Raw genomic sequence first — 25837 nt, forward strand, 5'->3', positions numbered from 1 at the left:
CCTTTCCTTTCCTTTCCTTTCCTTTCCTTTCCTTTCCTTTCCTTTCCTTTCCTTTCCTTTTAGGAGACCCCCCAAGAAGTATCACTATAAAACTTCCCCCTGTATCTTATAAGAACTTGGTGGCCATATCTGGTTGCAAGGGATGATGAGGAATGAGACTTTCAGCACTCAGCAGTGTGCACAGCTAAACTGTCAAGATTCATGTCTCTGAAATGGAAAGACATGCCGGGTGACACATCTTGCCAGTGTTTTGGGTTGAACTTCTCCATCTCATGGGCAGGAATGGAAGTACCGAGTGTGCTGTGGGCACCTGGCATGGGGTTGCTGTGTGAGGAAGTGAAATCCAAGTATATTGTTCTCTGCTGCACTCCATCTGAATTAGAGTTAATGAATGGACTTCCAAGATTCTTTGCTGACTGCTCTTTTTTTAATTAATGGGCAGCATGTTAGTGTAAAGTTGGGAAACACCATAGCATAGAGCTTAGAATCCAAGTCTGCTCATGTGGTTAACCATTTTGACCAAAAAAGACTTTAAGTATGTGGAAAATTTCTGACGGATTTTAGAGTTGCTGTGACTTTAAAATTTATACCCAGGGAAGGTTGGGTTTCTATCTGTGTTTGGTTTGCTTTTAATATGGACGGTGAACTCCAAACAGAAGATAGTTTTAGGAAGCTCTCATAACACATGTGCTTTAGGAAGTAGTTTCAACCACTGGAGGATGTAACAAAGAAATCAGAATTTGAATCTTATCCCCAAGACTCCAGGATCACATGGTGATACTGGGGCTGCTGCAAACATTCAGTATGATTCAGCTTGACTATATCTGAAAATTAGGATTGCCTTCAATCTTATCAGCCACAGAACCCATCGGGCTGCATGCATCCCTCTCCATGCCTGGGTTCATGCCACTATTCAAGGTGTAAGAGCCTCTTAATTGTAGCTCCCTGTAAGATTCAAATACAAGGTCTTCTGGCCCTTGTCGCCTGGCTCATAATATGATATGGTGAACTGCTCTAGCACCGGCCCTCCCTTCTTTTCTTCCTTTTACATCAGCCCCAACAGCCCCATTCATCATAGTTATGTTACTAATAGTTGGGTAAAAGACTCTGAAATTACATCTCTCTCTAGTGTTTCTAGAATTTACAAAAATCGACAGGGGTTCTTCACCACAGGCCGTTAATATGAAAGTCTCTGTGCAGGAAAATCCATAAGCTGGGGTGACTTTTGAGTTAAATTGTATTTTATGGCTCAAGAAATGCTTTGCTTGGTTCTTGCCACCATTACAAAGCAAAGAAAATAATTTCAGATTTAGTTTACACAAAACATCACTTCGGGTTGATACAAGCTTTATGTTAGTGGCATGGAAATATTTGCATGTGCACATTGATATGAAGTGAAATAGACTACGGATGATAAGATCAATTTTCTATTAAAACTAATAAGGCCAGGGTAGCCAGATACAGTGAGGGCTTTTCCCATTTGTCATTCAATACTGTTTGACAGTTTTACATTAGCTGCGGAAGGCACCCACTGGCATGCTGTGGCAACGCTTTAGAAAATATGCACACGTACACAAACACACATATACACAAACACATGTACACACTCACACAGATGGTACAGACTCATATAATTGGGCACAAAAAGACAGTAACCATATATGCAGACACCTATTCTAGCACGTGAACACAGTCACATAGCAAAGTCACGCCCACACAGATAGGAAGACATTGACCAAATGATACAATGGCGCAGCCAGGACTGACAATTGCAGAGTCACACGAATGCGAGGTGAAGGCTCATGCATATAGATGCTGAGAGACCTGGAGACACATACACACACACGAAGAGCATACAGAGTCCCAGAGATAAAGGCAGATAGGCACACGAAGATGAACACTTAGGTATACAGACTGACAGAATAGACTAGAATATGGCAGCAACTTCCTTACATATGTGGCACCCATCTTGCCCTTTCTAAGTCATTCAGAATTACCATATGTGGTGGTATATGATGCCTGAATGCAAGAACTACTTATAGAACCATACAAAGAACATAAGGTTTCTTGAGTTCCTTCTATATATTAAGTGTTGTGATAATGTGCAGTCACATTATTGCAACCACATCAATTCCAGATGCTCTTTTCAATCTTGAGTAAGTTCACTCTTCTCCCTTCATCCTTGTATCTTTCCAGCCATTTCACTTTACCCTGTTTCCTCGTGATGCACATGCTTTGTTTTCTGTGACCTTAATTTTTCCCATAATTACCCCAATTTTTCCTCATTATGGCCTCCTTTAATAATGCTCATATGAATACCTGGCTGGCCTTTTGCCCTTGACAATGAAATCCCATTCTTCTCTTTTCCTTCAGTTTAAAAATCTCAGCTACCCTTTGAGGTCTCATTTCTGTCTTTCTTTCTTTTTTTTTTTTTTTTAATATTTATTTATTTTGAGAGAGAGAGAGAGAGAACCAGTGGAGGAAGGGCAGAGAGAGAGGGAGAGAGAGAATCCCAAGCAGGTTCCATGCTGTGAGCGCAGGCCTGATGCAGGGCTCCATCTCAAGAACCATGAGATCATGACCTGAGCGGAGATCAAGAGTTGGATGCTTAACTGACTGAGCCTCCCGAGTGCCCCAGAGGTCTCATTTATTTCCATTTGAAGATTTAATTCTTACTCTGTATACTTTCACAGCTGCATTAAGTAGTACAGAGCTTAGCACTTAATTTTTCTTTCATTTCTTTATAATACATCAATTATGTCTCCCCAGCTGAATTATATTCCTTCTGAAAGTAGGAACTCTGCTTTATTCTTTTCTTTGCCTTGCATTTCCCAACCTCCGGCTCACTCTGGTATGCTTTGGAACACCCTGCACCCTCATTCTGGGTCAGGGGCTACCTCAAGTGATCACTGTTAATGCTTCTATCTTCAGTCCAAGTGGGATTCTGAATTCCAGGCCTTTACTTCTAATTTTATAATGCCTGAAGACACCTTAAGCCCAATGGTTTGTTAATTTCAATTTACAAACTCTCAATGGGACAATCTCTCCCTATTACCTTTCCCTAAACCCTGTTCCCCCTGTTCCCCCATTCTTTCTTTCTTTCTTTCTTTCTTTCTTTCTTTCTTTCTTTCTTTCTTTCTTTCTTCCTTCCTTCCTTCCTTCCTTCCTTCCTTCCTTCCTTCCTTCCTTCTCTCCCAATCCTGGTCAGGTGTCCTACTATGCATTCAGTTATCCAAGTTAGAATGCCAGCCAGTACTTTTTACCTTCCTATCTCCCTACCTTTCTCTTTCCCAACATGAGAACACGAAGAAATACCTTTATGTTACCTTGCTGTCTCTCACTGCCTGCCATGCTGTCCTTCTGAGCACCACCCTGCTCCATGGCCTCGTGAACTTGAGGACATGGAAGTGAAGATGGAGATGGTAGGCTTCTAGCTTATTCTCTTGCTTCTGGTTTCACTTCCTGAGATCAGCCTCCCTATTGGTATCAGAATCATCATTCTAAAATACAAATCTGATCTTGTCATTTCTATGAAAACATCTTTAATGGCTCAAGAGTGCCCTAAACTCCTCCAGCAGGCAGTGTCTTTTACGACATTGCCTCGACCAGCACTATCAGTTGAGCTATCTCGTCCCTCTGTTACTGTCCACATGACACCACATTCTATGAAAGGCTGAATGCATCACATCACTGGGTATTGCTGAGCCATTTCCCTTCACTTAAATGCTTAATGTTACTGTTCTGCCTGGGAAATGACCATGTATCCTTCAAACTCGGTTCTGATGGCTTCCATGACTTGCCCTGGGAGGAGTAAACTTTTCTGTAATACTTTGTGCAGATATAGGAGAGTACTCATCATGTGGCTCACTATTCACATGTCTTTCTCCTTAATTGGACTGTGACTACTCCAAAAACAGATACTATTCTCCCCACTACAATGATAGGTACTCAATAAAGGCAGTTGCTCGGTTACTTGGATGATTACTTCTGTAACTGTCATGAAAGGAAAAGACTGCTCCACAAACTTAAGCACGTGTGTGGGTGGAGGAGTACCATTTATTGCACACTTAATATAAATGCTCTGTGTATGTGTATGTGTATGTATATATATTTAATTCTTACAACAACTCTCTGATATAATTGCCATTATACCCGCTTTCCCAATGAGAAATCTGAGTTCTAGAGAAATCAAGGATTTGCCCAGGTTAGGTCTTATTTTTGGCCCAGAGGCTGCCATATTCTTCCATCCCACTGGACCAGAATGGGTCCATGAGATATTATTTCTTCATCCAACTTGGGAAACTGTAGATGAAGCCAACATAAACAACTGTCTTCCCTGTGCTAGCTCTCAAAACTTTTAATACATTCATGTGATTCTCCAAGTTTGACTATACCTCATAGCACTTTCCAGATCCGTTTGGCCTCAGAACCCATTTATACGTCTCTCTGCAGAACATACTTTGGGAGATACAGTATTATACCAAATGCTGTCTTTAAAAAAATTTTAGCTTTCATAAATGTTTGGTGGACCACTCCCCCTTCTCAACTTGATTTGAAGAGAGAATATGTATCCCGACCCAAGTATTCATTCTGTTACATTGAGATCGGGCAGAAGTGGTTGGCATATCAATTCTCAGAATCCCAGGGACCTCACCAGCTGTTCTATGGCTCTGTTTGCCTCAGCAGAGAGGAGAGGGACAAAAATGTATGCTTGATGCTCCTATTTATTTTGACCCATGCCCAGGCCCACAGGCTATCCATCACACAAAGCATGTGCAAGAGAAGAAGAAACTTGGATTGAGCTGCCTGAGCTCTGATCTTCCTGTCAGCCTGTCCCTGGTGGGTCTCCCGCTCTGGTGGTATTTGGTTGGAGCTGGGTGGGGGGGCGGGAGTGCCAGTGAGTGCTGTCGAGTCGCCTGCACCTTTTGCACTGCACAGGACAAGTTTATTTATTTTTGTATCCAGCTGAGAGCAGCAACATGGCATTCCCTGATCCCCCCGGTAATTTCCCAGGCTCAATGATTCCTGTTTCTCTTGACCTGCTTCACAGCTGGTGGCATTGCTGCTGACCTGGATTTGCTCTTCTTAGCTCAGATGACATAACAGCTCAGAAGTTGCATGTATTTGACAACACAAAGACTCCATCCCTTTAAACAAGACACACACACACACACACACACACACACACACACACACACACACAATGCAGCTCTGAAGTCACAGAGGCCTTGGTTCTAGTCCTGGCTTGAGAACACTAAATCCCGGCTCTGCCACTTGCTAGTTTGGACAAGTTACTAACCACACAGCCTCACTTTTCTGTATCTGCACGATGATGATATTACCCACCTCACAGGGCTCTTGAGAGGATTAAATAGCTCAGTGCCTGGAATATAGCAACAGTCATATACTGTTTGCTGTGTTTATATTACTAGTATTTTTCAATTTTGTCTTTTATTGTTTTACATATTAGTATTTACTTTCTTTTGCTTTCTCATAAATGATCAAGGCCTCATGGACTTATTTTAATCTAAGGAGACGTTAAGGAGAATAATCTATTGATCCTTTCTACAAAGGGTTTGTAATTATCTGGGGAAATTAATCATAAACATAAGAAAAGGTTACCAGTGACACATTATATGCAGTATTTTAATTATTAAAAAAATAAAAAACATTCTTCATAAAGAAACTGAGTGTTAAATAAATCCATTAGCACCCAAGTTTAAAAAAGTCTATATGATGAGTAAGTGTAACTGATAAGATTTGAAAAAAAATATTTGGAGTGTGTGTATTATCAAGAGTATACTCTAAGCTAATGGATCTCAAATTTTCTGATCTCAGGAACATTTTACATTCATAAAAATTATTGAAGTCTCCTCAAGAGCCTTTTCTTCAGTGAGCCATACCTATCAATATTTACCATATTAAAAATTAAAACAAGGAGACTTAAAAATATTTTATTGATCCTTATCAAAAATAAAAATAAACTATTGCATGCTAACATAAATGACAGTTTTTTAAATTTTTTTTTTTTTGAGAGAGACAGACAGAGCATGAGTGGGGGAGGGGCAGAGAGAGAGGAGACACAGAAGCAGAAGCAGGTTCCAGGCTCTGAGCTGTCAGCACAGAACCCAACGTGAGGCTCAAACTCACGAACCGCAAAATCATGAATTGAGCCAAAGTTGGATGCTTAACCAAATGAGCCACCCAGGCGCCCTGTAAATAACAATTTTTAATGGAAAATAAATTATTTTCTGAAACAAAAAGACTGAGAAAAGTAGCATTGCTTTGTATATTTATGTATTGTAGTAAAAAACACATGAAATCTACCCCTAAACATATTTTTGAGTGTATAGTACAGTATTGTTAACTATGAGTAAAATGTTGTACAGCAGATCTGTAGAAATTTTTGTGTGGCATAAATGACATTTTATACCCATTGAATAGCAGAAACTCTCCCATTTCCTACCCCCTGTCCTGTGGCAACCACCATTCTTTCTAGCTCAATGCGTTTGATTACTTTAGATACCTCCTATAAGTAGAATTAAGTAGTGTCTGTCCTGTGGCTGGCTTATTTCACTTAGCAAAATGTTCTCAAAAATTAATCATGTTGTAGCATATGACAGGATTTCCTTTTTAATTGCTGAACGATATCCCATCGTATGTGAAGATTGTGTTTTCTGCATTCATTCATTTGCCAGTAGACATTTAGTTTATTTTGACTGCTTAGCTATGGTGAATAATGCTCTCATAAACATGGGAATGCAAATATCTTTTTAAAATCCTGTTTTCAGTTCTTTTGGATATATACAAGAGGCGGGATTGCGGAATCATGTGGTAGTTGTGTTTTTATATATATTTTTTGAGAAACCTCCATACTGTTTTCCATAGTGGCTGCACCATTTTACATTCCCGCCAACAATTATTTTAGATGATGGCTACCCTAATATGTGTGAAGTGAGATCTCATTGTGGTTTTAAATTGCGTTTGCCTGATGAATAGTGATATTGAGCATCTTTTCATTTATCCACTAGCCATTTATAACTCTTCTTGGGAGAAATGTCTGTCTAAGCCATTGGCACTTTTTTAAAACTTTGAGTTATTATTGTTTTTCATAGTGAGTTGTATGAATTCCTATATATTTTGGATATTCATCTCTTATATATATGGTTTGAAATACTTTCTCCCATTTGATAAGCTGCCTTTTCATTTTGTTAATTTTTTTCCCTTTGCCATGCAGAAGCTTTGTAGTTTGATGTAATCCGTCTTGTCTATTTTTGCTTTTATTGCCTATTCTTTTGGTGTCATTAAGAAATCATTGCCAAAACCAGGGTCATGAATCTTTTTCCCTATGCTTTTTTTTCCTACAAGTTTACAGTTTCTGGTATTACATTTAGGTATTATTCGATCCATTTTGGGTTAATATTTGTGAGTACTGTGAAGTAGGCTCCCACTTTCATTCTTTTGCATGTGGGCATCCACTTTTCCCAACAGCATTTATTGAAGAAGCTGTCCTTTGCTCCGTGTGTATTCTTGGCACTCATGTTGAAGATTAGCTGACTGTACCTGCATGGGTTTATTTCTGGGCTCTCTGTTCTGTTCCATTGATCTGTACATCTGTCTTTATGCCAGTACCATATAGTTTTCATTATTGTAGCTTGAAATCAAAGAGTATGGGGCCTTCAGTTTTATTTTTCTTCTAAAAGATTGTTTTATTTATTCAGAGTCCTTTGTGGTTCCACATGGATTTTTTCTAATTTTGTAAAAAATTGCCATTGAGATTTTTTTAGGGGTTACTTTGAATCTGTAGATTACTTTGATAGTATGGGCATTTTAACAATATTAAGCTTTCAGTTTCATGAACACAGGGTGTCTTTCCATTTATGTCTTCTTTCTTTCAGCAGTGTGTAGTTTTCATTGTACGAGTCTTTTGCCTTCTTAGTTATGTTTATTCCTAAGTATTTTATTCCTTTTGATGCTATTATACATGGGTTTGTTTCCCTAATTTCCCTTTTGGATTGGCCATTGTCAGTGTATGGAAATACAGTTTACTCTTGTGTGTTGCTTATATATCTTGCATCTTTGCTGAATTCATTTATTGGTTGCAACAGTTTTTGTGAGGAAACTTTAGTGTTTTCTGCATATAAGATTGTGTCATCTGTGAACAGTACTTCTTCCTTTCTGATTTGGGTGCTTTTTATTTCTTTTTCTTGCCTAATTGCTCGGACCAGAGCTTGCAGTACTATGTTGAATAGAAGTAGTGGGAGTTGGGCATCCATGCCTTGTTCTTGACCTCAGAGGAAAGGCTGTCAGTACAGTGTTAGCTGTGGGCTTGTCGTATATGGCCTTTATTGTATTGAAGTAATTTCTTTCTGTTCCTAGTTTGAGTGTTTTTGTCATAACAGGGTGTTGAATTTTGTCAGTTGCTTTTTGTGTATCTGTTGAGATGATCATGTGATTTTTATCCTTCATTCCGGTAATGGAGTGTTTCACATCAATTGATTTTTGTGTGTTCAGTCATCCGTGCATTACGGGGATAAATCCCATTGGTCATGGTGTCTGATCCTGTTGATATCTGTTGATTTCAGTTTGCTAGAATTTTGTTGAGTTCTTTTGCATCTATATTCATCAGAGATATTGGCCAGTTGTCTTCTTTTGGGGTAGTATCTTTTTCTGGCTTTGGTATCAGGATAATGCCATTCTCATTAAATGTGTTTGGAACTATTTCCTCCTCTTCAGATTTCTGGAAAAGTTTGAGAATGATTGGTGTTAATTCTTCTTTAAATATTTGGCGGAATTCACCAATGAAGCCATCTGATCTTGAACTTGTCTTTCTGAGGAAGTTTTTTTTAAATTTTTTTTTCAATGTTTATTTATTTTTGGTACAGAGAGAGACAGAGCATGAACGGGGGAGGGGCAGAGAGAGAGGGAGACACAGAATCTGAAACAGGCTCCAGGCTCTGAGCCATCAGCCCAGAGCCCGACGCGGGGCTCGAACTCACGGACCGCGAGATCGTGACCTGGCTGAAGTCGGACGCTTAACCGACTGCGCCACCCAGGCGCCCCTCTGAGGAAGTTTTTGATAAGTCATTCAGCCTCCTTACTAGTTATAGGTCTGTTCAGTTCTGTTTCTTCATGATTATGACATGGTCGGTTCAATTTCTAGGAAGGCTTCTCAAGACTTTCCTGTGGATGTATCTTCTCTGGACTTGTGCATGTAGATTTTTAATTAGATGGGTTTGCTGGTTTAGAGCTCATGATCTCTTGTTTTTTCTGTGGTGTTTTTCTGCTATACTGAGGCTGCTCTGAATCAGCAGCACACCGCCCAGCTCTTTTACCTTCTCAGTGGCCCCCATTAAGAACACACTGGGTCCCAGCAGTGACAGGAGACGACTGAGACAGAAGCCAGTCCCTCAGGTAAGCTCTCCTGCTCCCACCCCATGAAAACCGAGAATGTTGAAGATACAATCCACTCCTCTCTTTCCCTCTCCAGGGAGAGTCCAGGAACTGGGAGTTCCCAACCATGATACTATACCAGTGGGAGGGATGGGGGTGGGAGGGCACCACACATTTTCCTGTTGGCTTCATTGTGGCTGATTTTATGCCACCTGGGGTGCAGGAGTTTCTTAACTGTTTTCTGGATTTCTCACAAAGGATATTGATCTGTGTTTATTTCTGAATCAGTATCTCTGTGGGAGGAAGGAGAGTCTAGGGCTTCCTATTCCACCATCTTGCTAACCTGCCAGGACATTACTTTATGTTTTTGCCAATCTCTTTAATGTCTGCCTTAGCAGAAGATAGCTAGATTCATATATCTGCACCTATAATCAATCCCTTACGTTGGTGTGGTGGGAGTATGTGAGGAAAACTAACTTCATACAAATATGTGGCTGGAAAAAGAAGGATTGTGTTTGTAGCAAAATCAGATAATTTTAGATTTCTTGAATTCTTATACCCTAACTCAACAGTTAATATTATTAAAGATTACTGACAATGTGGAATCTGAAATTATAGGACATTTTGTACTGTGTGACATTCTACCTTGAAAGAACCTTCTACCGGTACATCATTTCATAGCCTCATGCATTGGTCATTTGAAAAATATTGTTTCATTGAGTTAAGCAGATCTTCTAAATAAATGGTGGCTCATGATTATACAATATCAATAAAATTATTTTATCGATCTGATCACCATTTACATTGGAAATGTCTTATGTTACCAAATACTAGTTTTCCAAAATCCCAATTCTCACTTGGTTGCTTTAACTTGATCAGTAGTAACGGTTGATAATCAACATACTCTCAGCTGTTTTCCCTGAAATGACAAATATACCTCATTCTTTTTTGACAAGGTATCTACCAAATATCATAGTTTGAAAACCTTTTTCTTTCCATCAGCTACTCTGTCAAGTAAAAATAGTGTCCCACGAAAAAGTAGCTAGTTCAGTTTGTAACTCAAAACAACTGCACAATAACTTTTTTTTTTAAACTAAAAAAGTTGACAATTTTATCTTCACATTTCACACAACAAATGAAAATTGCTTTTTTTGTTTTGTTTTGTTTTGTTTTTGTTTTTGTCCCACTACTTCCCTACAAAACCTATTCTCTGTTTGATAGGAAGGGGGACAAATTTTCCTTGTCATGCTGTTAGAAAATATCCAGAGTCACAGCACCATGATCTCCTGGTAAAGAAAAAGTAATGTAAAATGAATATAAAGAGGGCCCCCTCTCTTCTTATCTGTCTGGTCAAGTCATTCCTGGCTGAGTGGGCACCATCATGGGACGGGCGGGAGGTCTCATCATGGGGGTGCTGAGGCATCATTGGCACATGGCCTCCCACAAGAGGCCTCATTCCAGAAGCAGGTCCCACTGGCATCATCCCAGGAGGAGGAGGGCCTATTGTTGGCATCATGGGAGGGCCCCCATAACGGGTGCTAGCATCATACCAGGGCAAGGAAGACCCGCAAGATGTGGGAGGTGGGATCATGGCCCCTCCAGGAGGAGAAGCAGAGAATAGAGTAGGAGGCATCTTTTCATGTTGAAATGCCATGCTTGTTTTGTCAATCAAGCTCTGAGCCTGCTCTTCTATCCGTTTCTGATAGTAGTCTTTTACATTCTTTGTGTTTCCTACCGCTTTCCTGTGTCTTTCTCACAGACGGAGAGTCATGAGTAAGGTATGTGTTATAGTAAAACTTAGGCATGTTGCTCTACAGGCACTGGCCACTCCGTCCCTGCACAAGTATTTTTAAGGCAATAATTGACACTTCGGTATACATCAGAAGAGTTGCGTATGCGTGTGTGTGTGTGTACTTCTCATTTCATTACATAGAATATTTTAAAGATGCGTGCTCAGGAGTTGATATTTGATAAAATTAACGATTTTTACTACTACATCAAGGACATCCCTAAATGGAAATGTCCCCCAGTGAAAGGACACAGCAGTGAAGAATATTATTAATATTAATACCAATGAATTTTATTGCCTTGATTTGCAGCGACCAGTTTTATCAGACATTGCTTTTACAGTATCAATGCAAACCTCATAGAATCTCTAAAAGGTTCTCGCAGACCACACTTTGAGAGCTGCTCGTTTGAGCTACTATAACAAATATACCCAAGATTACAGAGGATCAAACAAGACAAAAGGGTATTCATTCTTCTAACTGTTTAGACCAGTGGTTTTCATCGAGGGGCAAACTTGACCCAAGTATTTGACAACATCTGGGGAAATTTTTGGTTGCCACAACTAGGGAAAAGGGGAGTCACTGGTATGCAGGAACTCAACCAAACTTTCTGTAGTGCCTGGAATACTGTCTTATAACAAATTATTATTCAGCTCAAAGACAGTAGTTCCAAAGTCCAGCAACTCTGGTCTAAAGAGAGGAGGGCAGGCCTGGAAGATAGTTTTATGCTCTACAAGGTTATATAAGGGCAAAGGTTTCTTCTATCTAATGGTTCTGTTATTCCCCAAGGAGTTTTCCTCATTACCAGTCAGACCTGGCTGACCAGAACAACATCTGCTTTCTGCAAGGGGCAAAGATAAGAAGTTGAGGACAAGCAATTGGCTCTTAAGAAAATGATGGGAAAATTGCCCACATCCTTCCAGCTCCTTACAATTCCATTGGCAAGGACTTGGCCAAATGGCCAGGCTGAGACTGTCATGGAGGAGAGGTTTCCATTTAAAAGGGAGGTGCAGAGACTGGTTGCTGGGGAAAATTAGCAGTAGCCATCATGATAGGGAAATGCTTTAAAATGTTTGAAAGGATGCTAAGAGAATCCAGTGGTCTTAATCACAGAACAATTTAAAATTCCTGTGTATATATAATAGGAATGGATTTTTAACATATAGAAAACCGAACATAATCCTTGCAGCGTTTTGTAAACATTGAATTTATGAAAATATATTTTGTCATTCTCTTCTGGAGTCAAATTCATTCCTTGGGGACCTAATCAATTGACTTGCCCATAGGAAGAATGTGTTCTTTGGGAGGTCACCAGCTCCAACCAAATGTAAACAAACTGATATCTGACTTGTTTATGGAACTTATCTTCGGGCTTCATTAAAACCCTGCATTTCTAACTAGAGAAAGGAAAGGGAGACATTGACTTACTGTCAAAACCAACAAGGTCTGGATGAAGGCCCCTTGAAAGTCTCATTCCTGTGAGCTGGTAAACATTTATAGCTAATTTGAAATGAGATGCTTAATTACATAATTTCATTCCAATTAAGCTGCTAATTAATTGACAGGGCATCTTTGAGTGCTTTACACAGTACAAGTAAAAGGCAGCAGCGTCTTGAGCCTATTACCTGTGACCCTTTGGGAGAGATCAGTAAATAACTATTTAAGAGGTTGGAAACAGAGTTTGTTAAAAATGAAAATAAGAGCCCAGCCCAGGGAGATCCAGGCCCAAGACCACCTCTGGCTTAGGGTCTTTCAGCTCTCTCCCACCAGACCTTCCCACTTTTTTTTTGAGAGAGAGAGAGAGTAATGAAAAGGAAAAAAAAAAAAAAAACCCAACACCTCTAAATAAGTATTTATTCTGTGCCCAGCCTTGTGCTAGGAAGTTATACAAGTGATATAAGACATTAAAACGTCCGTCCACTTGCTGTTTTAAGAAATAGGTTGTTTGGGAAGGAGGTAATTAGCTTTACCTTTCTTAACCTCTAATTTACCTTTTCTCTTTCCTGTCTTTCTGCTTCAGCCTCCTAAAACCTCGTCCTGCAGACAGATCAGCCATGTCCAGTTCATCTCTGCAGCTGGAATTAAGTGTTTTAACAGAAAAAGAGAATTCTAGATTGAAATCAGTTCTTGGAAATAAAAGGCATTATTTTACCACTTGCATTCTCCAGCCTTTTGGACTGGAAAGCTATAATGTGGGAATAAACATGTATTCTTACCCATAGCCATGATATACTTGTTCCTTCACTTGCCTGCACTGACGAAGATATTACTGGAATGTGTCTTTTTCATCATTTAATACAGAAGCAGAAACCTGTGGGGCAGGCATGGTGGCTGTCTAGCTGCTAAATGTTAGTGTTGGCTCAAGGATCTTTCAGAATCATTTCAGCAGATGCTCAAAGGCTGCGTTATCACATCTTTCCATCTTATAATTGGTTTTATTTTAATAAAGAATAAAATCAGGTCAAGTGCAGATTTGTCTCCCAACCCAAAGAGTTTCATATGCTTTTCACTCTGTATTTTTACCGAATCTGTAACTGGCCGCAAGTCTTTATTTTTTAAGTATTTGAAAAGGTGAGTTTCCTCTCAGATACATCAGTTCCTCTGCATATCTTTAGTTCCCTGTCACTGGATAGCAGCAGCAATTTCGTCACATCATGTCTAAATGTCTATGTGGGCATGAAATTGTTAGGAATCACCTTAGTGAATAACTGACTCAAGAATTCATTGCTTCAAAACAAGATAATTTCTTTAGCAGAAGCATACAGGACCCCAAAGAGATGTAACTCACACACTTATTAAAGACAGATAGTATCTCACTCCTCTCTCCCTCCTGTCCCCACAAACCTCCTTTAAATCCTCACCAATAAAGAGGCACGCAGTGGGAGCCAGAGAAGAAGCATCTTTGCTGTCCTTATCTAAGTGATGGTTAACCTCTCCTTCAGTCATAACTAGTGCTGGAATCATCTTGAAAAGCTCTTTCCCATGGGAAGTGAGGCGACCGTGAGCATCCTGGCATTATATTTCCAGTCCTGGCCACTGAACATCCTGGCATTATATTTCTAGTCCTGGCCACTGACAAGGAACTTAGGCTGTGATACTGAGGTCCACTTCCCCGGTGCCTCAGAATTTTAACCTGAACCCAACAAACCTGCATGGTGTGTGCTCACATGTTTATTATATATCGCAAGTGTAGTGCAGAGTGGACATGTGGGCATGTGGTAAGCAGATATCAGGTTGTGGTCATAATTAAACCCTTTCAACTGTATGGGTACTGAAAGGAATACTTAATCAGAAATCAGAGGGGTGACCCATATTTGGATAAACATTTATGGGCTCATGCAATCATATTATACATATTATCTATCTATACCTATTACAGACTTTCTGGACATTCAAGTCCCTCTTCCAGGAAACTCCAAGACTTTGGAACACTGGACTTCTGGCCTCGTGAACCTGTTGTTTCTTCACATGGTGGACTCCTTTGTAACATGGGCAATCCCAGTGATGAGGACATATGAGGGAAAGAGTAACCATTCTGTCAAGCCCTGGTTTGTCCTTATCTTCAGATCATCATAAAGATTTTTCCTGATCTTATTTCCATTAGATCAGAACCCAGCCTAGACTCTCATCCAACAAGTAGACTCAGAGACCTTTTGGTAGGTGCTTACTGTAATTCAGTTTCTTTTTTTAATGTTTATTAATATATTTTGAGAGAGAGAGCACACACGTGTCCGTACATGTCCATGTGAGTGCAAGAGGAGCAGAGAAAGAGGGAGAGAGAGAATCCCAAGCAGGCTCCATGCTGTCAGTGCAGAGTCTAATGCGGGGCTCGATCTCAGGAACCCTGAGATCATGACCTGACCCAATACCAAGAGTCGTATGCTTAGCTAAGCCACCCAGGTGCTCCCAGTTTATTTTCATAGATTTAATTTCACTTCTCAATGAATAATATAAATTAACAAATAAAAACAAATTCAGAATGTGGATTTTTTTAGATCCCAGGTGTTAAGAATTCCTTGGTGTGCCTATGATGGACCTATAAACCATATATGAACTTTCATGTTACTAAGGTGATCAGTAGATAGTGAAATGAACAAAAAATTGGCTTAACATTCTTAGGTTCTTATTTGCTCTCTTCTTGAGGTGAAACACTTTTAATTGGCTTCTTATGTGCCATTGAGGCATTCTCACCTCTGGATGCTTACATCATGGATATGGAAACTTTATTTATGGTATTTATTAATTTTTAATGGTTATTTTAAATTTCTTGATGGGGCGCCTGGGTGGCGCAGTCGGTTAAACGTCCGACTTCAGCCAGGTCACGATCTCGCGGTCCGTGAGTTCGAGCCCCGCGTCGGGCTCTGGGCTGATGGCTCAGAGCCTGGAGCCTGTTTCCGGTTCTGTGTCTCCCTCTCTCTCTGCCCCTTCCCCATTCATGCTCAGTCTCTCTCTGTCCCAAAAAAATAAACGTTGAAAAAAAATTAAAAAAAAAAATTTCTTGAAACACATTTTAAGATACTTCCAAAATTCATGTTTTGCTATTAATCATCTATGTCCTGAAACTATATTGCTAAATGAAATTTCTTAGTATTTTTTTGAGGACAGAGGAATTAGATTTAGAGTAGGAAGGGTAAAACCCAGGATTCTTTATCATCCTTTTCAAACTAGGAACTGTGGTGCTGGATTTTTCTATGGGCTAGAGGGAGGCCTATTTCCTTGCTGGTTCTCTTACATGCTTGATAGCATTATTATTGAGGTTTACTGGATCCCTGTGGAAGCCCATTGTGAAGGTGGCTGAGTGAGTGTTTTAACTCTAGCACATGCCCCAGTTTATTAAAAGGATCATATTCTGTCATTGGCTCCCCTTTACTTAGATGGTATTCCTGAATGTACATTTTCAGAAATTATTTTGAAGATTGAACATCATAAAAAAAGCTATTTTTAGGATATTATGTTCGATTTCCAAAAGCAGTGGAATAATCAAGTGAACTAGTTATTTCCATAATGAAATGGCAAATTTTGGAAATGACTAAATTTTACATAAATATAATAGTTTTGAATGGCCTTGTTCATGGGAAAATAAGAAATTATCTCAAAATGCTAATTAGTGTGGAGACCTCCTCTGACCTTTTATAATTTGTCTCTTGTCTACGGTTTCTTTAATAAATGTGTGTATTTTATTTTCTTTTTAAAAATTCAACTAAGACTATTCCCAAAGGGGGAAGCATTGTAGCATGCATTTCAGAGCAAGTGCTTTGGAATGCACGCCATTGCAGGCTGGGTTCCCCCGGACAAAACCCCTTTGCCCAATAAGGCGGTGGGGGTGGGGTGGGGTGGGTAAAAATACCTACCTCATGATGTTGCTGAGAGGGTCGCATTCAAACATACTCAGAGACCTTAGTACTTTTGTCTCTAAAATAATATTAAGTATCACTTTCATATTATCATTAATAAATGTATTACTTTCCAAGATGAAGAATAAAAAAAAAACCCAAATTTGGAACATCCGCATAAGATTAATAGAAAACATTTTTACTATTACGGTTATAACCACCAGTTTTTATCTAAAATAGGTGGTTAACGCTCTTTCTTTTAAGCATTTGGTGAAACTGTATGCAAAGTTGATAATAGTTTTATTTTCTTTTTTAATCATCCAAAGTAGCCAAATTTCTTTGGAATACAGATAAAAAGATATTATTCTTGCTCCCATATGTGTACAGGTATCACTTACTCATTTTTTCCCTGAAATTAAAGAAATGGAAAGTTGGGAGTCACTGTTTTCACTCTTCATTGACAAGTTTTCCACTTACTGTGTAGGACCTTGAACAAATCCTACCTCTCTGTGCTGCTGGACCAGTAAGGGAGCTTTCAGCTGCTAAGTAGATTAAAAAGCCCTGAAAATGCCTTCAACAATAGCACATCAGAGGCAGAATAGGTCCAGAGTTGCTCTATTCAGTGGCTCACCAACAGTATCTAAGATCTCTCCAACCATCTGTCCTGCCATCCTCAGTATCTCAGCTTTGTTCTCATTTCCCCATCATGCACACATGTTGGCACTACAGGACCAGGCATTACACACAGATATGACAAACTCTCATAGAGGGACAATGAAAATGTCATTTCTGTTGTATCCTTCATAACACTGAGAAACTCTTTCCCACGAATCCTCACCCCCAGGATTTCCCAGACATGACATTGGTTATAAGTGGGTCACTTGTCACCCCAGCCAGTGACTGGCAAGTGTAGTGCCATTGCTGTAGTTGGCTAAAGCAGAATGAGACCCTCTGATTGGTTAGACTGATCTGGATTTGCCCCTGAACTAGAGACAGTGGGCTCTTCCCTGAAGGCTGGATATATGGATAAAATTTTGTTCGAGAGTAAATGGACTTAGGTAACAGTGCACAGTGTCTAGTAAAGCATTGGGAAATACCAATTCTATCCAAGTCACAGTAATTTTTTTTTATTTGAATTAATGAAATAATGGCAGTACTTATAACCAGGCCCATGGCTCTCAAATAAACAACAACGCTTTGGGGATGAGTTTAAGGCTTAGCCAATTATGTTTAAGTATAACCCTAGGCTCTCCTTCACCTGTGTTCCCACTGTTCAGCTAGGGCTCATAGGGTTCATCACTCACTCATTGCCATAGCTCTTACATTGTTGTCTACACTGATGTCCATGATAATCACATTCCAACTCCATGTGATGGTGAAAGGCACAAACTACATGACTTCTAATCCCCTTCCTTCTTTAAATTCTTTAAATTTTCCAGGAGCCATTAATGAGGTAGGGAAAAACACACTATCAAATATCTACACCAGCAAGTTTCATTTGATGAAGAGACTCCACAAAAGGCAAGTTTATTCATGTTGTAAAACTAGCATGGCTTCCTTCTTCCTGCACATGTACAAGGAGAACTCAAAAGGCTTCTGGGTTAGCGTGAATGCTTTCTTACCAAACACTCTTTTCCCCCCTTGTTCTGGCCAGTCTGGGGGAAATATGTTATGCAAATGTGATCCACCAAGAAGGATTGATTTGTTGAGGCCTCCACCAGTACCTATTTTCTGAGGCCCTAGGATTTGTTTCCTGGCTGCCTCTGGTCCTGTGGTTGAGGCTTATTGGCAATTCAGTCCTAACACAAGAGCACTTTCCCTTTTTTTTTTTTCTTGGGCTTGATTTCCCATTGCATTTATCTGCTTCCGTCAATGCAAAATACTGAAAGGTTCAAATTGATTTTCCTTCTCGAAACATGAAAGGTCTGTTTTTCAAACTTCAGTATTTCCTAAGGAAATATCTCTGATCAATATGTGCAAGAATTAAAGAGAAACTCCAAACCCCCCCTTCTGATTGTCAGTAACTCAAAGCAACCTGTTTACCCACTTGGATCCTTCCCAGCAGAAAACGTTAACAATTGTAATTATCACCATTATGCAGTATGTTCAATTGTACAATCAATATAATTGCCAAATGGAAATTATACAATAAATATAATTGCTGCTTTACTCCTGTGCAGTATTTCACTGGCACTTCACATTTATTTTGTCCTTTAATTAGTAACAGGTGTAATTACAGGACTGTGTTCAGAGCTGAAGCTGAGTAATTGGCATGAGTGGGCACAGGGTTTCGCTATTGAGAGGGGGCCCGCATGACTCATTCTCTGCTGGGATTGCCTGAGGACACCACACGGCCCACTGAGCAGCCCAAAGTCATGCTGACCTGTGGACGCTTTTGGTATAAACTCTAGGTCAAGGATGCCCTGCAGCCCCTGAGACACGCTATTTTGCCACCCTTCTCTCTTGACTTCCAGCACCCCGTTGTACCTATTCTTTGTCTATCTAGATGAATGTATTCATTCATTCATTCAACAAGTATTTATTGAACACTGATTATGTGTCAGGTACTATTCTATGTGTAGGAGATATTCAGGCAAGAGAGCGGCACAAAGCTTACAATCTAGTGGATAAAAGCAGGGACTACACACACACACACACACACACACACACACACACACAAAACAAACCAAGACATAAGAAATTTATAGTGATAAGGGCTAGGAAGATAGACTACTGTAACATAAGAATGTGTTTTGACTAGGTGGTCTTTCCCAGATATGACATTTGACTTGAGGTGTTAATGATGAGGCAGGATGTTTGGGCAGAGGTTGTGGCAACTGCAGAGACTCTCAAGGGGAACAAGCTTAGGAGAAGGTCCATAGTGTTCAGGGGGTGAGGAGGAAAGAGAAAAAAAGAGAGACAGAGACAGAGAAAATGTGAAGTGTACTGGAAGAAATCGATAGAAATGGTTTAAATCTTAGAGGGTCTTTAAATCATAATAAAGGATTTGATCTTCTAAGTGCAATGGGAATCTGGTGGAGAGTTGGTTGCAGTGTACTGGCACCCCTTGATTTACATCTACCATTCTACCTGCTGTTTAATAAGATACATTATAGAGGAGTAAGCATTGAAGGAGAGCAGATGGAGGAAACACCAGGTAGGAGTTGCTGGTTGCTCAGGCAAGAATGGTACCGCTGGAGGTGGAAAGACTATAGTGATTAAAAATATATGTCTTTTGAAAGGTAGAGTTGCCGTTGCCTGCTGATGGAGTTGGTGTGAATGATGAGACAAAAGACTGAAATCCTGAATGGCTCTAGGCTTTTGGCTTGGAACTAACTGAGACGGGGAAGTCTGGGGGAAACAAACACCAGTTTTAAGAGTAGGACAACAAACGGGTTCCATTTAAAATGCCGTTGGACATCCAGGTAGATAGTTGGATAAACACCCTGAAGGGAGTAGTCATTACTGTAGATCTAAATATGAAACTCAGTAGTATTGAGATGGAATTATTCATGGACCGGGATGCTGTAAACATCAGAGACAGAAGACAGAAGAGGTCCCAGGATTGAACTGTGAGCAGTTGCAACATTTAGAAGTTCCATAAATGAGGAAGAATAAGCCAAAAAAATTTCAGAAAGAGCTGCCAGTGAGGTACAAGGAAAACCAGGCAACTCTGGATGCTACTCCATCCAAGAGAGGATAAGAATAGAGGGCTTAACTATGTGAGATACTGCTAACATGCTAAGATGAAAGCAAAAACGTGGTCTTTGGATTTGGCAATGTGGAGGCTGCCATTGACCTTGCCAGAACAATTTTAGTGGAATGACTAGGATGCAAGAATATGTGTGGGTTGAAGATAAAATGTGAGCTGAGGAAATGCAGCCAGCGTGCACACATGACTTTTGGGGAGTGCTATGACAAAGAGCAAGAAACCCAGCTGTAGGTGGAGGGGCATCAGGGTCAAAGAAAGGCTGCTGGATATTTTTATATGTGGAAAAGGATGCAGAATGAGAAATGGATGCTACAAGGTGGGAGGTAAATTTCTATGTGAACAAAGTCCTTGAGTAGATGAGACATGAAATCCAGAATCTAAGTGAAGGGACTGGCTCCAACAGGAACAGAGGCTTGTGTTCCTTGTGATAAGAGGGAAAGCGAGAGTGTGGGCACAGATTCAGGAAGGTCAGTCCATGTGGTAGTGGGAGGACTGTCGCTGCCTCCCAGGAGTTCGTGATCTGAAGGAGAGAGACACATCGTGCACATCTCCCTGCATGAGTCAGAGAGAGGTCTGAATGCAGAGAAGTGAGTGCTGTGGGAGGGCAGCGGTGGGAGGAATCATCCCGTAAAGTTTGATAGAGGAGGTAGTGTTTGGCTTGACTCTTTAATAATACATGTAATTATATACTGTTATTTGACTAAGATACCAACAAATTTTAGGGCACTCTCTCTAGAAGACCCCCTGGTTAAGAGCTCTTTTATCAAGGAAGACCCAGGTTGATCTCTCATTCCCAGTGATACGATCACTAAGATCCTGAGACACTGCAGCCCCTCTCAGGTATCACTGCCTTCTCAGGTGCCCTGTTTTCCTTTGAAAACTTCTTCTCTCCTCAGTCTTTGGCCAAGTTTTAATTATCTTTCAAGGCCAAGTTGAAGTGCTACTTCTTCCAGAAAGCCTTCCCAATTCATCGCCAGTCCCCTTATCAATTTAGGTCAGTTTCCTTCCTGTATGTAGGTGGGGCAGGGAGAAGGCTTCCCATCTTGTGGATGTGTCAGGATGGGTGTGGTCCAATCCACGTGGTTGAAAGAGAGGGGCCCATGTAGGAACCACTCCAGAGCTCAGGTGAGAGAGAGCTTAGAGCTCCAGAGGGCTCAGTTGAAGGCTGCCAGAAAGGGACAGTGTTTGCAATCTTGGGAAAAAAGTTCTGTTTGTGTTTCCGTGTACAGGTGCAGTAGAGTCTAGCCTTGTACTTGACTTTGGTGAAAGACCATATTTCTGCTTATGATCAAATAAAAAGACAATTAAGCATCATCAGGAAAACCCTCAGTTTAGAGGTCAAAACCCACTTGATGGCCAAGTACAGCTCATTTTGGGTTGGACTCAAGGACTATCAGCACCACCTCCACAGCACAGGGATGGAGCTTTGTTATGAGTGTGGTCTCTGTTAGGAGTGTGTACAGGGCAGCACATTTGTCCTCATTATATCTTGAAAATAGAGCCTTAAACCACTGAGAAAGGCTACAGCTCTTTACCTGAATATGGCGGCAGGATAATGCTTCCTCCCTGACTCGCCACAAGATGCCCATGTCTTTTTTTTTTTTTTTTAATTTTTTTTTCAACATTTATTTATTTTTGGGACAGAGAGAGACAGAGCATGAACGGGGGAGGGGCAGAGAGAGGGAGACACAGAATCGGAAACAGGCTCCAGGCTCTGAGCCATCAGCCCAGAGCCCGACGCGGGGCTCGAACTCACAGACTGCGAGATCGTGACCTGGCTGAAGTCGGACGCTCAACCGACTGCGCCACCCAGGCGCCCCGAGATGCCCATGTCTTAATCCTCAGAACCTATGAATATGTCATGTTGCATAGCAAGAGGTAATGAGGTAATTAAAGTTGCTTGGTAATCCCTGATACTGAATGGAGACATTTTCCTTGATTTTGCCTGGGACCATTGCAGTCACAAAGGTCCTTCGAACTGGAAGAGGGAAGCAAGAAAGTCTATGTCAGAGGGATACAACCTGAAAAGGACTTGACCAGCTGTTGTTAGCTTTGAAGATGGAAAGCAGCCATAAACTAAGGAATGCAGGCTGCCTCTAGAAACTGAAAAAAAAAACAAAAACAAAAAAAAACAAGAAAAGGGATATGACCCTAGAGCCTCCAGAAGGGACACAGTTCTCCTGACACCTTGCTTTTGGTTCAATGAGACCTGCCATGGATTTGTGACTTGCAGGATTATTAAAATAATAAATCTATGTGTTTTAAACCACCAGGTTTATGGTGACTTGTTATAGCAGCAATTGGAAATTAAGGCACACTGTGGTGAGCCTCTATGCCTGAATCTGAAAATGCATGGAAAACCCATGTAGAGTAGCAGAGTATAAGTAGGTGACAAGGTGAAAAACCCAGGAGTCATATAGAAAATGTTTTGCATTATTATAATAGCACCCTTCCAAGTAAGCCAGTACTGAACACTTAGCAGTTTTAAAACATAAGGCCCCAGAGACGGTTTCCTCGGCTTGACAATGGGTGTAGTAACAAATTCATATGTTGTGGAGGAGATGGGAATAAGATGATGTACTCGAAGCGATTTGGTGAACTCTCATTTTCCCCTGAAATCTCTGGGAGAATTTTGACCAACTTATGTGGTATTAGAATGCATACTGACCCGAGAGACAGAAGACCTGGGTTCATGTCTCAGCTTCACCCTCTGTGAACTTCCGCAACCCATTTAGCCTTTTTGGAGGCTTGGTTATGTCATTGGTAAAATACAGATATTACGGCCTATTCATCTATGCTAAAAGATAATGATAAAAGCAGGTGTACTTTATACGTCATGAAACACTGCACATGCAAAGAATTATCATTATTAGTAATAAATGTCACTGTGCCTTGGCCTTATTCTTGGTCGACATATGGTCAGATTCCTTCTGACCATTTAGAAGATCAAATGTTACTCTTTTCTAAATGAGCTACAGTGAGTGGGTGATAAAAGCATGAAGAGCAGGTATGAATTTGTCCATAGAATCAGAGGTCCTTTCTCCAGCCACTGGGTCCAGAAATCATTCCCTCTCTGGACTGAGTTGTCCAGGTTTTAAGACAACCCCAGCAGTTTTTAGTAGAAAGGTTCTTGAGAATCATTCTTCCGTATTTTGATTGATTTCTGGACAAGTTCATTCAGCTCTGTGACTCAGGGTTCCAAACCCAATTCCCTGAGCTGTACAGTAAATAGAAATAGACGTCAAAAGTTCCTGGGTGTCAAAGAACGCATCTTACGCTAATGTAAGGAAATTCTGTCCATCTTGAAAAGGGGGCCGTGAATCCAGAAGTAAAGATGGCAGTGGCCTACTTGACTTCACCAAACTTCAGGGAGGCAGAAACAATTTTGCCTTCACAATTTTGCACAGCAGCGATTGCATAGTAAATGCTCAGTGAATGAGTGAATGTGTCTTTTTCTATTATATAAAGGAAATCTGCCCTTTTAAAAAAATATATATGGGTCTTCTTCTTTTCAAGGAACTTGGTGAGTTCAGTGAGTCAACTTGGCTCTTTGAGTTTTCTTTTCTGTGATAAGAAGGCTCCAGAGTGCTTTCTGTGTGGAACTATGTGCCAGGCACACAGCCCTCCTACACAAGACCAAAAATTATTCTGCCAAGAAGGAAAATATGTAAAATTTGGTTTTATATATAAAGTGCTGGGAATAGTGTACGGAACACAGTACCATGTATTTGCTGTTTTTATTATTCTCTATGATCTTGTATGGGCTTATTCAAGTTCTGATTGATAATTTTACTATAAAGCCATGTTCTGAATACGTTCTTTTTTCCCCCAAAAAGCCACGTTCTTTTTTCCCCAAAAGGTTATGCCATGCTTATAATCAGAAGGAAAGTATATTATCCTAGATAAACAACACTGGATCCAAAAGGCTCAGGAAGGACTATTAATATTCATCTAAGATAATACTAGAAAAACAAAAGTTGTTCTAGAACTTAATTCCTGATAATTTGAGAATCAAAAAGATGCTCTTGAGATCTTTAGAGTGTTCATGTTTTCCTTTTTAGAAAAAAAAGTCTCTAATTCTTTACTCCTCAAATGTGCAATTATTATGAGCAAAGCAGAAGTAATAACTAAACTGTTCATTGATATAACCATTTTGTTTAAATTGCTCTTGAAATCTTAAAGTATTATTCATAATATTAAAGTGATATAGTCTGATCAAAAGAGGGGACATTTAATTAAAAATATGTAAAGCATCTAGAGTTGAAAATCAATGAATATTTTGTACACAGTAACTGATGTTACCTTATGAAAATAAAATCTTACCTACTTGTTCCATTAAAAACCTCTGCTTCTAATCACTTAGCTATCACTAAGCTATCACTTCGCTCTCACTTCATATTCATTGAAAATATGGGACAGGAAATCCTGAAAACATTAGCTGAAGAAACACACAGCTTATCTGGCTACTTTCATGATTTTTCAGATGCAATATGGAAGAAAAAGATATATAAAAGCTATTTCCCAGGGGTTGCAGATCAAACAAAGGGCAGATTTTTATCTTTCCAATAGTTCCTAGGGGGAAAAGCAAAATAAAAGATGGTTTAGAAAAAGAGAATAACATTTGTAATTCTTGGCTCTCTTATGAGTAAGAAAGTAGAGAAATTCTTGACAGATAGGTAACAATACCACATGTGCTATTAATACTGGGATGTATTTCCAGTGTGCAGTTCAGATAAGCAGAGGAGATTTTAAAACCTCAAACTTCTTATACCATCATTCCTTATCACCTACATTATTTGGGGAAAGGCCATATTTCTATCTGAGGTTAAAAATAAAGTGTTGGTTCATTCATTTGTTTGCTAGTTCATTCATTTACTCTTTCTTCTAGTTCGAGTTTCAGAATATTAGTGGGGTATAAGAGCCTTTTCCTAACTGTAATACACTTCACATAACTTAAGAAAGGATAAGTAAGGGTATATACTAATTATATAACTAGTCTATTAATTTGTTCATATTTTCTTTAAAGTCTAGTATGTCGTACAATGCCAAGCTTCTCAAGCCTAAACCAAAACCATGAAACAGATTTGTAGAACCTTCTGGAATCTTGTCTCTAATTCTAGTATGTTGGTTGTAGCTGTGCTTAGTTCTCCACATTTGGACATGTTCTGGGACCTGATTCACTGAATATAGTTGATAGTCTAAATACGTAGGATGGGAAATGCTTTCATATGAACATTTAAATGAACAGATAAACCAGTCTATCTTTTAATACACCAATTTGTTTATGTAAATGTATATTTGAGACCCTTAAAACCACTTTTCTTACATAGAAGTTACTTTTAGGTATTTTACGTAAAACTTGATTTTCTCATCTATTGCACTTGTGTTAATGTGTACTTGTTCAGACAACAAAGACAGTGATTTCTTACCTGGCAGGGTGAGGTCTATCATGTAATATTAGGACCACTGCATATAACAACAGGATTGAGATGGGGGTCAAGGAAGCAATCTGTATCTGCTGCCCATAACATTACAAGCTTTGCTGTATTAATCTAGTTTCCAAAACATTCTTCCCTTCCCTTCCCTTCCCTTCCCTTCCCTTCCCTTCCCTT

The 25837-nt window shown here is 39.9% G+C and overlaps 1 protein-coding gene and 1 pseudogene across 1 annotated transcript in view; one reads left to right on the plus strand and one right to left on the minus strand.

Moving 5' to 3' along the window:
- The window catches only part of NRG3 (neuregulin 3), a 1079756-nt gene that overhangs the window by 306053 nt on the left and 747866 nt on the right, over positions 1–25837 (plus strand). The window lies entirely within an intron of this gene.
- LOC121036874 (U1 small nuclear ribonucleoprotein C-like) lies at positions 10732–12185 on the minus strand (annotated as a pseudogene).

Source organism: Herpailurus yagouaroundi, unplaced genomic scaffold, assembly GCF_014898765.1.
Source record: "Herpailurus yagouaroundi ecotype Mexico unplaced genomic scaffold, PumYag 163, whole genome shotgun sequence".
In the NCBI taxonomy this organism is placed as follows: domain Eukaryota; kingdom Metazoa; phylum Chordata; class Mammalia; order Carnivora; family Felidae; genus Herpailurus; species Herpailurus yagouaroundi.